Here is a 17,030-nt window from a genome sequence, read left to right as displayed (position 1 = left end):
CAACCCATCAGCTATCGGCACTGCACTTTTGACAGAGGCATGCATGCTCATAACAGAGTATACATACCTGTGTTGCACTCTTCTCCGAGCTACTCGAGGCAGAGGAATACAAACCCTCATTTCTTGTGGTATGTCAACTTTTAACTATTGGGTGGGAGTCAGAAGGAATCTTTCCCTGGAGGCAGGTTACTTTATAACTGTCTGTTGCAGGGTTCCTTCTTCTGAAGCAGCTGGTAGTAGCTGCCGTTACAGACAGGATACTGGGACAGATGTCCCCTCTCCACCATGTCTGAACCAGTATGGCAATTCTTGTGTCACAGGCAGGAATCCTATCTGCAGCACTCCTAGTAAGAATTTTTGTCAAATCTTGTCCCCTGTGGGTTCACCTGAGGGTAACCCACATGGAACATGAAGGGATGTTGCCATGAATGAGGACAGGCCTACAATGTCCATAAGCATAAAGAGCTGTGGGTTTCTTGTAGTTGGGCCACCTTACATTGAGAAAATGATCCTCAGTAAGTCATCTTAAGAGGAAAAATTCTAAGTCCAGGACACACATCTCATATGCCTGTAAAGCCATGAGCAGGGCAGGATCCACAGGGTAAAAACAGATCACACTGAACACCTGGTCCCATTAAAAAAAAAAATAATCACCACACTACTCTGAGGAGTCACTCTGCAAGGATGCTGAAGTACCAGTAAATTCCAGGGCAGGTCTGTGGTCAGAGCGACAATCAGTATGTTCACATTCTGATTCAACCTCCTGCACCCCTCCCCTGAGCAAATTACAGTACTCCTACTGGCAGTATTCTACAATGGAGCTGCACATGGGACCAAGGCCATTCCAAATATGGTCTCTCATTAACATAGCTTTCACAGCATTGCTGCTGATCTGAGAGTGGCAATTACACTTGTTTCATGCCTGGAACCGGAAATTATTTCTACTTTCTAACAGGAGAAAGGTCTCTTCCTCTAAATAAAGACAGATAATTTCAAATGAAATACTCACATTAATTCATGGCATAAATTCTCTCAATTCTTAGAGAGACATCACCTTTATTTGTACAGGTGTGTCATATGCAACACACAGGCGATAACTGTCTTGCTCTGCTCGGCAGTGGTGAGGCTTCAAGTGGAGTATTGTGTCCAATTCTGGGTGCTACACTTTAGGAAAGATGTGAACAAATTGGAGAGAGTCCAGAAAAGACCAAAAAATGATAAAAGGTTTAGAAAACCTTATGATGAAACATTTAAAAAAACCTGGGTGTGTTTAGTCTTGAGAAAAGACAACCGAGGTGGGAAACTTAACGGTTTTCAGATATGTTAAGGGCTGTTATAAAGAGGATGGAGATCAATTGCTCTCCATGTCCACTGAAGCTAGGATGAGATTAGTGGGCTTAATCTGCAGAAAGGGAGTTTTAAGGTTAGATTTTAGGAAAAACTTTCTAACTACAAGGGTAATTAAACTCTGGAACAGGCTCCCAAGGGAGGTTGTGGAATCCTCATCATTGGAGGTTTTTAAGAACATATTGGACCTGACAGGGATGGTCTAGGTTTACTTGGTCTGCTTAGCACAGGGGGGCTGGACTTGACTAGGACATGTTTGTGGATCATTCAGACCAGTAAGGGGTTCTGTAACTGCCAACCCTGTAAGAGACGGTTACTCACCTTGTGTAAAAAGAAAAGGAGTACTTGTGGCACCTTAGAGACTAACAAATTTATTAGAGCATAAGCTTTCGTGAGCTACAGCTCACTTCATCGGATGCATTTGGTGAAGTGAGCTGTAGCTCATGAAAGCTTATGCTCTAATAAATTTGTTAGTCTCTAAGGTGCCACAAGTACTCCTTTTCTTTTTGCGAATACAGACTAACACGGCTGCTACTCTGAAACCTGTCACCTTGTGTAGTAACTGAAGTTCTTTGAGATGGTTGTCCCTGTGGGTGCTCCACTTTAGGTGTCTTGATGCCCTGTGCTTGTAAAATTGGAGATTTGTGGTAGCAGTGCTCAGTTGGGCCACCCATATGCAGTAGCTGTCTCGCACCGCTCTGAGCGGTTACAAAGTGGCATGCAGCCAGCCTTCCCCCAGTTCCTTCTCTGCCTCAGAAAAACTGCCTGAAATGCTGAAATAGACACCCACAAGGACAACCATCTCGAAGAACCTCAGTTACTGCATAAGGGAAGTAACCTTCTCTTCTTCAAGGAGTTTCCCTGTGTGTGCTCCACTTTTGGTGACTATTGAGCAGTGCCCTTCAGTGAAGTGGATGGGCTTCAGAGTTGGTCTATCGATAGTGGATAACACTAAGTCCAAAGTGAGCATCCGCTGCTGATTGTCGTTCTAAAGCATAGGATTTAGTGAAAGTATGGACTGATGCTCAGGAAACTGCTCTGTAAATGTCAGTGATAGGTCACAGATGCTGCCAGCGTTCTGGTGGAGTGCATGTGTGAACTCCCAGTGGAGGTTGTAGATTGTTGTTTTGGTAGCACAAATGGATATATCCAGATATCCATTTGAATATTCTCTGTTTTGAGATGGTTTGACCCCTTGAGCATTCTGTTATGGAAACAAATAGTCTAGGTGATTTTCTAAATGTTTTTGTTCTTTCAGCGTAGAAAGAAAATGCTCTGCAAAAGTCCAGCATGTGGAGTGAGGCCTCCCTCTTGTCCACATATGGCTTCGAAGAAAATAAATAAAATAAATAAACTGATTGATTTAAATGAAATGGTGAGGTGACCTTGGGTATGAACTTAGAATGTGGTTGTAGTATTACTTTATTTTTAAAGAAAGTTGTATAAGGTGGGTGTGCCATTAGTACACCTAATTCTCCCACCCGTCTTGCGGACATGATGGCAATGAGGCAAGCAATCTTCAAGGATAAGTGCAACAAAGAGCAAATTGCAAGGGGTTCAAATGGTTTTCCCCGAGTCAGCGAAAAACAAGGTTGAGGTCCCACATGGGAGCAGGGTTTCTTACTGTGGGATAAGTGTTTTCTATGCCTTTAGGAAGCATTTAATCAGGTGAGCCAATATAGTGACCCATAGGAGAACTGTTCCCCAGTACTGCCAAGCCTCAAACATTCAAAAATTAGGAATCTGTGCCATCCCCTCGACCTCCCAAAAATTGTTGTATTTTAAAAATGCATTTATAATTCTTCTATTTGCTTTCTGGCTTTTGCACCTGGGGGGGTCACATTTTCAAGCTTCCCTCTGCAACAATGAGAGCTAGGCACTTTCATTTAAAAAAAAAAAAAGCTGAAATCCTTATGTATACATGATTTTAGTTTCTAGGGGTTTAAGAAAAGCAATCAAATAGCATCAGACTCACAATAAAACCACAAGAGTTGGCAACACTACTCTTCTTCAATGAGCATATGACCTAAAACAGACATTACACCTTCAGGCCAAGAAGAGAGGCAGAAATGATGTGCAACAAGAATTTATTTTACATTTTAAATATAATTCCTATGTTGTACACCATTTCTCCCCATCTTTTGGGCCTAAACATATCTGCAAATTTTAAAGTATGCCCTTAACATGTTTGTAAATTTAAAATATACATTTCCTTTCTTTTTTCTGGTTTGCCCATTTGTTTTTATTATCCTTTGTTTCTTAGTAGAGCTTTGAAGTAAAGCATGTATGGTCTGTTTGTTTTTCCAAATGAAACTAGCTTAAGTGCATTTCTAATGTCACCATGAAAATATCTTGCAACTCTTATGCTTCATTTTTGTAATCATCATCATCTATGCCTCGTGTCTTTTGATGCTGAAGAGACTACAGTGTGGCCATCTTTAGAGAGTTAAGATATTTTAATTCCATAAAATGAGTGATTTCCCAGGGAGAAGAAAAAACAAACAGCTGTTACAGAAGAACAGGGTAGCACTGACTAGCCAGACTCCCATCATATAAGTAGTGTTTAACACCACAAATGCTGTTGATGAACAAAGGAACATAACAAGTAGTATATTACCTGCAATTGCACAAACATGTCAGACAACTTCGAAAGCCTAGCTCTTAATGGAGAACAGGATTAATACAATCACTATACAGTCTCCTTATCCTCACAAGACACTCACATGAAATGACGCTCACTGAAAATAATCTAGAAATAATTTTTTAAATTTGTGATGCAAAAAAAGGTGAATGCTTGCTTACGTAGGAGCAAAACATAGTATTTAGGTTTCAGAGTAGCAGCCGTGTTAGTCTGAATTCGCAAAAAAAAAAAAGGAGTACTTGTGGCACCTTAGTATTTAGGGTATCCCTCACAGTAAACATTCCAACGAACAATTTCCTTAAGCCCTACCTATAAACACCTTCTTTTGCTCAAAGAAAGGTTCTCAATATTTGCCATTGTTTTGATAAAAGATGCAATAGTTTTAAATTTACGTTGCCTCTGCTTTTGCTTCACATCTGGTATTAGGAGGTTATTTACATGAAGTTGTTCAGTGTAAAAAATTTGCTATTGAGTCTAGAACGTGCTTAAAATTAACTTGTTTGCCTGGGCATTCATACTTCTCATTTTCATCTCTTTGGGTCAGTTTTCCAGTAGGATAGTCAGAAGTTACAGTATCCTGACCCAAGTCTGGTCTTGCATTCATTTTCTGCCTCATTCCTGGACCAGTCAAGCTTTTATCAGTGTCCTTTTACAGACCAAGTCTCTTCACTTTAGTACATTTCTCTCCCGCCCGCCCCATCAATTTAGCACCCATGTTTATAAAAATGCAAACATGAGACTGAGGAGTCTAGAATAAATCCTTCTTTAGGTTATTGTCATGCTCAGTGGTAAACATTAAAAGCTCTACTGTAATGTGCAGTTCTCTATGACATTTTCTCTGTTTAACAGCTGCTAATAGAAGTAACATTAAAATTTATCACCCATGCATTATAACAGAATACAGATTTAGGGACCACATCTCAAAAAATGTGAGCTTCATTACGCTGCATCTTTCCCAGTGATATTTCCTGGTAATATTCTTAATAGACTGAAAATTCTGTTTTAAAAGTTGGCATATTAATGTGCAGGTAATGATAAACACACACACACACACACACACACACACCCCGCCGCCACCAAAAAAAGTCAGCAAATTTGAAGTCAAAGCCAAAAGGCCATACTGCCATTCCACTCTGAACTCCCCCCCCCCCCCCCCCCCGATTGTTGCTCCGAACTACTGCACATAAAACAGCCAGATTTTCTGGTCTGTCCTGCTACTTCACCCTTTTCAGCTCCCCAAATATGAAACCTGGAGACTGGGACATAGTTTGATCCTCATTGCAAATCAGCTGCATATAGCATCAGAAGGCTCTTCCAAGAGCTGGGGATTGCTGGGACACAAGTTCTATACTTTTTGTCCCTGTGGCCACATTCCCTGCACTGGAGACAAGAGGAGAGGGGAAGAGACTGTGTAGCCACTAAATCAGCTCTAGATCATCTAGGGACCTTCCTGAGGGTTCCTCTGCACAGTGGGTCTGGTTATGGGCCCTATGTACCACTGGAGTAGCATAGATCTGGCACAAGCCATGCAGCAATCCAAAAACTTTGTACTAGAGAAGTACAACTAGATGAAGTGAGCTGTAGCTCACGAAAGCTTATGCTCTAATAAATTTGTTAGTCTCTAAGGTGCCAAAAGTACTCCTTTTCTTTTAGATGAGTTAGGAATCAAGTTGGAATTTTACTGTCACTCTTACATTCCTCAAGCTCCTTGCCTTGATTTGTCACAAGTATTATTTTAAAAAGCAGTTGGTTTAAAAGGAAAATGCCATATTTTAGTTAATTCACTTCAATTTTACAGGTTCAGTTTTACCGAGTGCCAGTGGCCCTTAATAAAACCAGCTTTAGAAAAATCCCTTGCCTGCTCTATGCTTTGGAAAGAAAGAATAATTCCCCTCTCCAATTTCTTCGCAACAGTGAAAATGTTCAGAGAGAGTGTTGTCTACGCAGGTCACGTGCAGTTAGAAACTCCTGCTTGAGATTTTGAAAGCTGTGTAGGGGAATTTAGCTATCCATCGTATATTAAAAATTAATGCTAAATTACCAGGAACTACTTTGAAAGTTTTTACCATTCAGTTTTATATTTAGTTCTAACACCAAGTTCCTCTGTAACCTTGGGCAACTCCATCAACCTGCCCAGTCTGGAAAATGAGAACGATGAGATTGCCTGCCTCTCAAGGGTACTGCCAAGCTTCACTACCTAAATGTTTCCAAAGTGCTCAATAGTCTCAGATAAGTGTTGCCAATGAAGTGCAAAGTAATATAATTTAATAATTACTATTAGAGAGCTGATGTTCAGGACAATCGATAATCAAGGTGGGCTTTCGTTTAAAAAGTGGAAGCTCTCTTTCAACCCCAGTAAAAAGCTGCAACACTGCATGTGGCAATCTACCCACTTCCCCTAGGAGCGTTGTTTTACAAGTTTTCCCAGAAGCAGGGTTGATAACGAAGCAAGGAAATGGATTCTCTCTTAGAAACAATTCTTCTCATCTGTTGACGTCAGCTCTAAATCATCAGATATCAGCAGGAAAGTCCCACCATTGCCCTTGGGGAGGACATAGTACTGCGTTTCCAATAGGGAGAAGTGAAATAAATGAATTCAGGTCCATAAGAACAAACTCAAATCTTCTCCCTTTCACACCCCGCAAAACAAATTTTTTTTTTAGCTTTCTCCAACTCCAATTTTAATTTATGATTCATGTTTCTGGTCTTGAAATTACTGGATTTTTCTCAATTTTAAGGCTACGTTTGTTGAGCAATTCATAATCTTACTTTTGAGCGTAATTTCACTTACTAAATTTTAGGCCAGATTCAAATCACAGTTGCGTTTGTGTAAATAAGAACAGAATTTGGCCCGCAGTGCCCATTTATTATGTAATGATTCATACAGTGTGCTTCAGGTTTCAAACATGTTATTTTGTATCCTTTCCCATTCATATACAAAATGTCCTGAAAAGCCATGTATTATTTTCTGAATAAAGGCAAAACAGATGTTAAGATACCCCACGTTCTATTCCTGTGCATAACTGCAGTAAAAGAACCTGCACTGTTGGAAAATTATGTAAATACGGAATATGATGTACCAAGCCTCACTCTCCCAACATTCTCCAAAATTACCATAGAATGTCTACAATTATAAAATAAAAGAGGATTAACAATCTCTACTACATTTACTGTAAAGGAATTAAACATTTTCTTATCAAAAAAGACAGTGACTATCCCAAAAAAATAAGGCTCAAGGAAGCAGTTATTAAAATGAGATTTATATGCTGTAAACTGTTCACAGTTCCGTCCCTGGAGCGACTGAGAAAATATTTCACAGGAACTTAATCTCAGCATAGTGCTGTTGCAAAGGATTTGCAATTTTGGTCTCCCTGCCAAATTCTTCCTATTTGCAAGCTGCTGTAGTTATTCAGGCAAAGCGACAGATAATCACATGTGTCTAAAGCTTTTTTACATTTATATTGAACATGGCCCCCTTTTCTCTCTACTGATGTGTATCTAATACCTAAGACATGCCCAGGTCATATCTGAACTTAAACTTTGGGAAAGTTTGTTATGCCTGAAGTCTAATAAAAATCTTTAATTTTTTCAAAATACAGAAAATTCTTCATGCTCTACTTACTGTAAGTGTCAGAAAAGATATAGAATACAAGACTGGGGTTAAAATATGAAATGCAAGAAGCATGTAGGTCAATAATAAGCATTTTGTAAAAAGAAAAGGAGTACTTTTAGTCTCTAAGGTGCCACCAGTCTCAGTTCTGTCTTATAAGAGTTTATAAGGTTGTATGTTAATTCACTATTGCAATTGCATTTATCAGTGAATTTCAAAGCACTGAATTCTGTTTATATTAGGACTGTCAATCGCAGTTAGCTCACGCGATTAACTCAAAAAAATTAATCGTGATTAATCACAGTTTTAATTGCACTGTTAGATAAAATACCAATTGAAATTAAATATTTTGGATGTTTTTCTACATTTTCATATATATTGTACTTTGTGTTGTAATTGAAATCAAAGTGTATTATTTTTTATTACAAACATTTGCACTGTAAAAACAGCAAAAGAAATAGTATTTTTCAATTTACCTCATACAAGTACTGTAGTGCAATCTCTGTCCTGCAAGTGCAACATACAAACGTAGAATTTTTTGGGTTACATGACTGCATTCAAAAACAAAACAATGTAAAATTTCAGAGTCTACAAGTCCACTCAGTCCTACTTCTTATTCAGCCTATCACGAAGACAAACAAGTTTGTTTACATTTAAGGGAGATGATGCTGCCCTCTTCTTATTTACGTTACCAGAAAGTGAGAACAGGCATTTGCATGGCACTTTTGTAGCCAGCATTGCAAGGTATTTATGTGCCAGATATGTTAAACATTTGTATGCCCCTTCATACTTTGGCCACTATTCCAGAGGAGATGCTTCCATGCAGATGATGCTCATTAAAAAAAATAAGCATTAATTAAATTTCTGACTGAACTCCTTGAGGCAGAATTGTATGTCTCCTGCTCTGTTTTACCTGCACTCTGCCATATATTTCCTGTTATAGCAGTCTCGGATGATGACCCTGCAAGTTGTTCATTTTAAGAACACTTTTTCTGCAGATTTGACAAAACGCAAAGAAGGTACCAATGTGAGATTTCTAAAGATAGCTACAGTACTCGACCCAAGGTTTAAGAATCTGAAGCGTCTTCCAAAATCTGAGAGGGACAAGGTGCGGAGCTTGCTTTCAGCAGTCTTAAAAGAGCACTGATGTGGAAACTAGAGAACCCAAACCACCAAAAAAGAAAATCAACTTTCTGCTGGTGGCATCGGACTCAGATAATGAAAATGAACATGCATCTGTCTGCACTGCTTTGGATTGTTATCAAGCAGAACCCATCATCAGTATGGGTGCATGTCTTCTGGAATAGTGGTTGAAGCATGAAGGGACATGTGAATCTTTAGTGCATCTGGCACAAATATTTTGCAACACCAGCTACAACAGTGCCACGAGAACGCTTATTCTTACTTTTAGGCAACATTGTAAACAATAAGCAAGCCGCATTATCTCCTGCAAATGTAAATAAACTTGTTTGCCTGAGCGATTGGCTGAACAAGAAATAGGACTGAGTGGACTTGCAGGGCTCTAAAATTTTAGGTTTTTTTATTTTTGAATGCAGTCATGTAACAAAAAAAATTTACATTTGTATGTAGCACTTTCAGGACAGATTGCACTACAGTACTTGTATGAGGTAAATTGAAAAATACTATTTCTTTTGTTCTTTTACAGTGCAAATACTTTTAATAAAAAATATAAAGTAAGCACTGTACACTTTGCATTCTGTGTTGCAACTGAAAACAATATATTTGAAAATGTAGAAAACATCCAAAAATATTTAAATAAATGGTATTCTATTATTAACAGTGCGATTAATTGCAATTAATTTTTTAATTGCTTGACAGCCCTCATTCATAGCTGTGTTGTGAGATGCTGAAGAAGGTAACACAATGGCCCCTAGGGGACATGGACAGTTAAGAATAAGTGAACACAGCCTCAAGAGCACTGCATCCCCCAGGGCGACAAAGTTCATTCCTAAATTGGGAACATCTCAGTTAAACAAGAGAACCTTAATCTTCACTCATTTGTGCCCCATCTACCCCAAGAATAAAATCTTATTAGAACAAAAACAAAGACTTTACAAGTGGTAAAAGCACTGGTTACATAAAAAAGTATATAAAATGCACATGCTATGTAATATTGCAGACACCTCTCTGATGGTATAAAAAGGACCCTATTGAACTAATAGTTGTTTAAATAAAGAAAGGGGAAAAAATACATAAAAGGGCCCAGTTTTTCCTCTGTTACACTGACTGAAGTCAATTGAGTTATTGCAAATTAATATCTGCATGAGACTGTAATACAGCCCAACGTGAGCTGTATAAATGGACTTGGCTGGGTTTGTGGCTATCCTATGTCCAAATGAGGAATTTCCTTCACTTTCAGATTAATTTAAAAAGTAAACTTTCATGTACTGTATTTGCCAGTGTTATGTTTCACCCGGACAGTGAGGTGTCATGATAAAGGTGATATGTCAGTTTTTTTGAGTAACCTGCAGGAGAAAGGAAAATCATTTGATTTATATTCAAGAATTGAATCTTTGAAAATTAGTTCTTCTGCAAAATTTGATGCAGTCATGCTTAACATTCTTCTGCAAGTATTCTGAATAAAATATTGCTTTTGTATCACTCTTTACTACGTATTCACACATGAACAAATATTTTAGAAGAATAGTATAGTCATGAAAACATACTATAAACAAGGCAATATATTGGGGAGATTTACATTATGTGGAAGACATACTGATGCTCTTACTTAGCGGAGTAACGTGCTACTCAGTGCAAGTAAGGGTATCTAAATCCAAGCCTATTACAACAGGCATTATTAGTCAGTTGTATCCACTATATAGTTAAAGTTGCAAAACAACTCAGATTTAGGTTTTGCTTTAAATATAGATATTGCTATGTTGGCAAAAAAGAATAATTGGACTTATGATCTTAGTCAATCGAACTACTTCAGGATCAGGTCCTAATCCTCAATTTATACATTTGATTTCAAAACTACAAAAAAAATATGAACCTTTGCCACTCTTGTGTTTTAATGTAGTCATAACTTTCCTAGATATTTTGGGATGAAATTCTCAGTACCAAGATGAGCTGTTCTGGAAAGTTGAAACAAAATCTGTTCAGTCATTTATGAGGAGATAAAAGTATATATTTTTTGTAAAGATACAGAAATTGTTCCCAAGTACTTACAACTTAGACATAATCAGCTAGTTAGTTTCTTGGGTTACCAGAAAAGTGCATCTTTGGGAGGAAATTAAATGCAGAAAGGGTAGTGGCCTTGCGGAACTTAAATATTAGGAAGAGAATTATGTTGTTTTACCTAAATCAAAAACATCTCGAAAGTGTGATTTACTAAGGTGAGCACTGGGTATCTCAGGAAATATTCTCTTATTTGTAGTGATTTACCACACCATTTAAAATAAAATCAAAAACGTAAATCAGACATGTAATTATGCAAGCTAACAAAGATAATCAAGCCCCATGCTTCAGGGAGTAAGATTTCTGAAAAGCTGTCTCATGTTTTCTTTAATCTCTTTATGAAGCATCAGGTATTGGCCAGTACATGACTTGATGGGTCAATGTCAATCAGGAATGACAAATTTTTATTTATTGCTATTTTTTATTTTAATTTATTATTGTTAGTTATTTGCAGCAGAGCTTTGGAGCCCCAGTCACGGAGCAAGGTGCTGATGTGCTAGGAACCACGCAAATACATAAAAGTCAGTCACACACTCTTAAGTAAAGTCAGTCAGTCAATCCATACACTCATGTCTCAGTATCGGTAACAGTATAGAACAAGTTTTTAAAAGCCTTCATAACCCCTGGCTAACTCTGAACACTTCACAGTGATCTGCCACACACCATCCATCCATATTCTTGCTGATCATCTCCTATGACAACCACCTTCCACAATAACATTCTCAAGGTTATTTCCATCTCTGTGCCTGATGTGACAAGTACATACCGTTGCAACTGCCAATTTCCAACATCAGGACCTGCTCCCCTCCCATAATATTTCTAACATAGGCATTCATCTTTTTTCCCATCCAGGGGATTTGCAAGAGTCTTTGCCATCATCATATTCCATAAGCTTTACTTTTGTTCTTGCCAGCAACATTAACTTCCCATAATTCACATCCAGGAATCATTTTGGAAAAAAATCCGGTATTCAGTCACATCTTCATACATCTTGTGATATCACTTTTCCCTCACGCATCCTTTAAAAAAAAAAAAAAAAAAGTGAGGCCATAGCTGAGTGAGCCATCCTTAGTCATGTTCAGATTTCTTTAGAACAGCTTCCTTGGCTGGATGCATATAATCCCAGACAACTGAATTAATCTACTGCCCCTACCTTTAACAAAAGGCTAGATTGTGGTTTCATCATGAGTCTTAAGTAAGATGCACAGTGCATAATTGCACTGCCTCAGGCGCTCACCAGGGACTTTACAGTTGGTCACAATATGGCCCTCCCTTGTTCTTGGAAGTAATTTGTGCTAGCCCTTTCTGACAGATCTTTGCCCTCCATACCAGCTCAGTTCTGTAGATATGCAACATGGGTCATAATTGTGTGCACAAAATTATTAATGTGTATATGATATTGTATAGTACCATGTTTTACCAATTACCACATTCACATACAAATATACATATTTTAGTGGGTTGTCAGTTAAAAACCAATAAAATGAAGAGGCACCAAATACCAATCTCATATTGCAAATTCTGAAGTCTATATTCTCTTTCTGACAAAACCTTCGAATTTGGGTCTTATCTCTAAACCACTAACCAAGAGAGAAGCAATCCCTTATAAATTTATGGATAAAGGAATTACACCCTGTGTAATTCAAATCTTCTCAGTCACAGTTACTTTTCCCCCCCTCAGCAGAAGGAATACTGAGAGGTGAAATTGGAAAAGGACCAATGGAGACCACCAAGAATTCTGAAATCCTGTTAAACCTCTAACAATACCAAAACTAAACCGACCCTGACAGAATAAGCTCATAAACAGAAAAGACTAGGGACTTAGCTGTGGGGTACTGTAGCTGCCTTCATATGCAGAATTCCCTGTACTCTGACTGATGACTGACAGAAAAAAGCTCCTGTTTTCAAGATACTCCAGCTGGTAAAGTGGAAGAGATTTAGTATCTTGAGACTTAAAATTACTTTTGCAATTTATGGATTGTTACACAATTTATTTTCTGAGAGGGAGTATTTCAGAAACACTAAAAAAATAAAAACTAGGTTATTTTTTTCTCTTTTAAAACAGAAACTTCAGAACACCTTTTTGTTATTTTAACTCAGGTAAGGCTTCACAGATGCTTTTACAAAGTCACTGAATGTACTTCCCATATGGCGATGGTTAATAATTTTGTAGGGCCATATTGTGCCCCTTTAGCACCAACCCCCCCCAACCCCGCCGCCCCCTGTGGGGAAATCAACAGAGAAGTTGAGCCTGGGCCCGACAAGTGTAGAGAACATGCACAGCCCTGCTTGGTGCAGGTGGGACTATGGAGATTATCTGTGAAAGAATACACAGTCCAGTTCCAAGGATATCCTTATACAATGTGGAACCCCTCTAAATATGGGGAATGGGATCAGACAGCTCAGGGAATTGGGGCAGGGAATCCCAAGGCTCCAGAGCTAGTGAAGATTACCCTTGCCTCCTGGACAACCCGCAGGATCTGTGCGTTTTGGGGTCAGCCCCATGGCTCATTCTGCGTGGCGTGAAAATGCCATAGAACAAACTCTAGGAGGCAATCCTCACAGAGATTGAGAGTAGAGGGGGATATGGAGGGAGGGAATGTTGCTTTAAAAAAAAAAAAAAGCTCAATTTCTTAGGTCTAAAAATTGACCTCTCAACTGGCATCCTACAGTTTTGCACATAAGTGGCTAAAGTTCTGCCCTAAACCCACGTGTAGTCCTTGTCTGTGTGGCCAGCACAGAACTAAACACTGCTATAAAAATGTTTCCACAGGCCATTATCTGCACAGCAACAATACCACTGCAGAACGATTGAGCGCACAAGCTGCTGCTTGCACTTATTCCTGTTGTTGCCTTGGGCAAAGCAAAAATAATGGAGCATTTCACCCCCAAAAGGTAAGAACTACAGTGGACGGGCAATGTGTTAATGACAGAAAGGATCAGCTCTGGGACACCTGTGTCCCAGAGCCTCAATTTGTAACCATGATGTAACCCACATGCTGCCAAGGTTTGGCTGGTTCAGGGAAGTGTATTATTTTCAACAGATCCTTGACAAAACAGGCTGAGTAAGGGGCTCACTGCAATTAGATAAGTCCATTCAGACAGCAAGATTGTTGTGAAAATTGAATGCTAAAACATTTGGAGAAGGTGGACTTTTGCTGAACTGAACGTTGGATGAAAAACTATTGCATGTATACTTTACTGTCTATTTCTATATCCTTAAGGAACAATCTCAAGACAGACCTAAAAATTAACCGTACAGCTACTACAGTTTGAAACAATTCTGGAAAAACTTTACAGTGAGATTTTGAAGAGTTCCGAGCAGTTCTGTTCGTAGCTTATCAGCCTAAACAGTAAAGTTCAGTTCCAGAACCAAACTCAAATTCCTTGAGAGTTCATTGCTAGTCAGTGCAGACCTAAGGATTACGTTTTGCACATTACAGAGAGAGGTGATAGTTGCAAAGTTCATATCTAGATCCAGCCCTTTCCCAAGTTAAGAGTGTGTTTGGATACAGACCAAGTTTAATAATACAGAATTCAAGAGTGAGTTCAAGTCTCCAATTCAAAAGGTCTCAAACTTTTTAATAGTGGGGACCAAGGGCTTAATAAGGAGACTGTTTCATGGACACCTCACCACCAATTCATGAATTCACCACCTTCCCATTCACTACTGGAAAACATCTCTGTGCCATCTACAGCAATTGCTTATGTGAAAGTATAACATTAAGAGAGGATGTAAGCTCTGTTAAAAGTTAGTTATTTTAATACAGTTTAGCAGCTGGAAAAAGACCCAGCACCATGTGACTAATCAGCACTCCATAGGCCATCAGCATGCACTTCACAAACGTCCAATTGCTCGTAAGCCACAGTTTGAGAATGAATCACTAACATATTACAGTAATGGGTAAGCAGGACTAAAACAGCACGGGTGCGTTAAGGAAGATCTAACAGAGTACTGAGCCAGACAGAGGAAATGACCTGGGGAAATTTAAACAGCAACCCTTCTGGGTCAGAACTGTAGCTGTATATGATGTGTAATAACTGATGTTCTGATTCAGCTTGTACAAGAAAGTAAATAGGCTATAGGAAACTGGAGACAAATACTCCTAGCACTGGGGTTTGCCAGTTGGTAGAACAGTTCTACTCTGCTGCCTTACAGACTTCAGCATAGGACTATACCTGGAGTGGGTAGGAGGTGGGCAGGGGATGGGAAGAGAGCATGGCAGAGACACAAGGTACTTCAACTACTCTTGACTGCTTATGGTCTCTAAGGGGCTGTTACCAGTCTCTAATGCTGCTATAACAGACTGGGGACTGGGCAGGCCTAGAAACTGAGAATTGAGAAAGATCTCAAAGCCCCTCTCTGCTACAGAGCACAGGAATACAGGGAGTGGAAGATGGGAGGGATCAGCAAGGAAAGCTACCTAATTGAGGTCAGAACATGTAGGGATAAAGTGAGACAGGCTAAAAGTCGAGTAGAGTTGGACCTTGCAAAGGGAATTAAAACCAACAGTAAAAGGTTCTATAGCCATATAAATAAGAAGAAAACTAAGAAGAAAAGTGGGGCCGCTTAACACTGAGGATGGAGTGGAGGTTAAAGATAATCTAGGCATGGCCCAATATCTAAACAAATACTTTGCCTCAGTCTTTAATAAGGCTAAAGAGAATCTTAGGGATAAGGGTAGCATGACAAATGGGAATGAGGATATGGAGGTAGATATTGTCATATCTGAGGTAGAAGCGAAACTGAAACAGCTTAATGGGACTAAATTGGGGGGGCCCAGATAATCTTCATCCAAGAATATTAAAGGAATTGGCACCTGAAATTGCAAGCCCATTAGCAAGAATTTTAACGAATCTGTAAACTCAGGAGTAGTACCAAATGATCGGAGAATTTCTAATATAGTTCCTATTTTAAGAAAGGAAAAAAAAAAGTGATCCGGGTAACTACAGGCCAGTTAATTTGACATCTGTAGCATGCAAGGTCCTGGAAAAAATTTTGAAGGAGAAATTAGTTAAGGACATTGAAGTCAATGGTAAATGGGACAAAATACAACATGGTTTTACAAAAGGTAGATCGTGCCAAACTAACCTGATCTCCTTTTTTGAAAAAGTAACAGATTTTTTAGATAAAGGAAATGCAGTGGATCCAATTTACCTAGATTTCAGTAAGGCATTTGATACCGTGCCACATGGGGAATTAGTTAAATTGGAAAAGATGGGAATCAATATGAACATCAAAAGGTGGATAAGGAATTGGTTAAAGGGGAGACTGCAACGGGTCCTACTGAAAGGAGAACTGTCAGGCTGGAGGGAGGTTACCAGTGGAGTTCCTCAGGGATCAGTTTTGGGACCAATCTTATTTAATCTTTTTATTACTGACCTCGGCACAAAAAGTGGGAGTGTGCTAATAAAGTTTGCAGACGATACAAAGCTGGGAGGTATTGCCAATTCAGAGAAGGATTGGGATATTGTACAGGAGACTCTGGATGACCTTGTAAACTGGAGTAATAGTAATAGGATGAAATTTAATAGTGAGAAGTGTAAGGTTATGCATTTAGGGATTAATAACAAGAATTTTAGTTATAAGCTGGGGACGCATCAATTAGAAGTAACGGAAGAGGAGAAGGACCTTGGAGTATTGGTTGATCATAGGATGACTATGAGCTGCCAATGTGATATGGCTGTGAAAAAAGCTAATGCGGTTTTGGGATGCATTAGGAGAGGCATTTCCAGTAGGGATAAGGAGGTTTTAGTACCATTATACAAGGCACTGGTGAGACCTCACCTTGAATACTGTGTGCAGTTCTGGTCTCCCATGTTTAAAAAGGATGAATTCAAACTGGAGCAGGTACAGAGAAGGGCTACTAGGATGATCCGAGGAATGGAAAACTTGTCTTATGAAAGGAGACTTAAGAAGCTTGGCTTGTTTAGCCGAACTAAAAGAAGGTTGAGGGGAGGTATGATTGCTCTCTATAAATATATCAGAGGAATAAATACAGGAGAGGAATTATTTAAGCTCAGCACCAATGTGAACACAAGAACAAATGGGTATAAACTGGCCACCAGGAAGTTTAGACTTGAAATTAGACGAAGGTTTCTAACCATTAGAGGAGTGAAGTTTTGGAATAACCTTCTAAGGGAAGCAGTGGGGGCTAAAGATCTATCTGGTTTTAAGATTCTACTTGATAAATTTATGGAGGAGATAGTATGATGGGATAATGTGATTTTGGT

At 39.0% G+C, this 17,030-nt stretch overlaps 1 protein-coding gene across 9 annotated transcripts in view; it reads right to left on the bottom strand.

The window, feature by feature from the left end:
• The window catches only part of SULF2 (sulfatase 2), a 238,962-nt gene that overhangs the window by 190,988 nt on the left and 30,944 nt on the right, over positions 1 to 17,030 (bottom strand). For 2 of the 9 annotated variants that reach the window (XM_038369009.2, XM_038369010.2), the window contains exon 2: positions 11,563 to 11,815. The exons of the other annotated variants lie outside the window; for them this stretch is intronic. The gene's annotated coding sequence lies outside the window, so the exon portion shown is untranslated. The remainder of the gene's footprint in view (positions 1 to 11,562; positions 11,816 to 17,030) is intronic. 9 annotated transcript variants of the gene reach the window in all.

The sequence above is a fragment of the Dermochelys coriacea genome, chromosome 13 (genome assembly GCF_009764565.3).
Source record: "Dermochelys coriacea isolate rDerCor1 chromosome 13, rDerCor1.pri.v4, whole genome shotgun sequence".
In the NCBI taxonomy this organism is placed as follows: Eukaryota; Metazoa; Chordata; order Testudines; family Dermochelyidae; genus Dermochelys; species Dermochelys coriacea.
The sequence above is the reverse complement of the archived record's forward strand: the minus strand, read 5'-3'. Positions and strand labels throughout refer to the sequence as shown.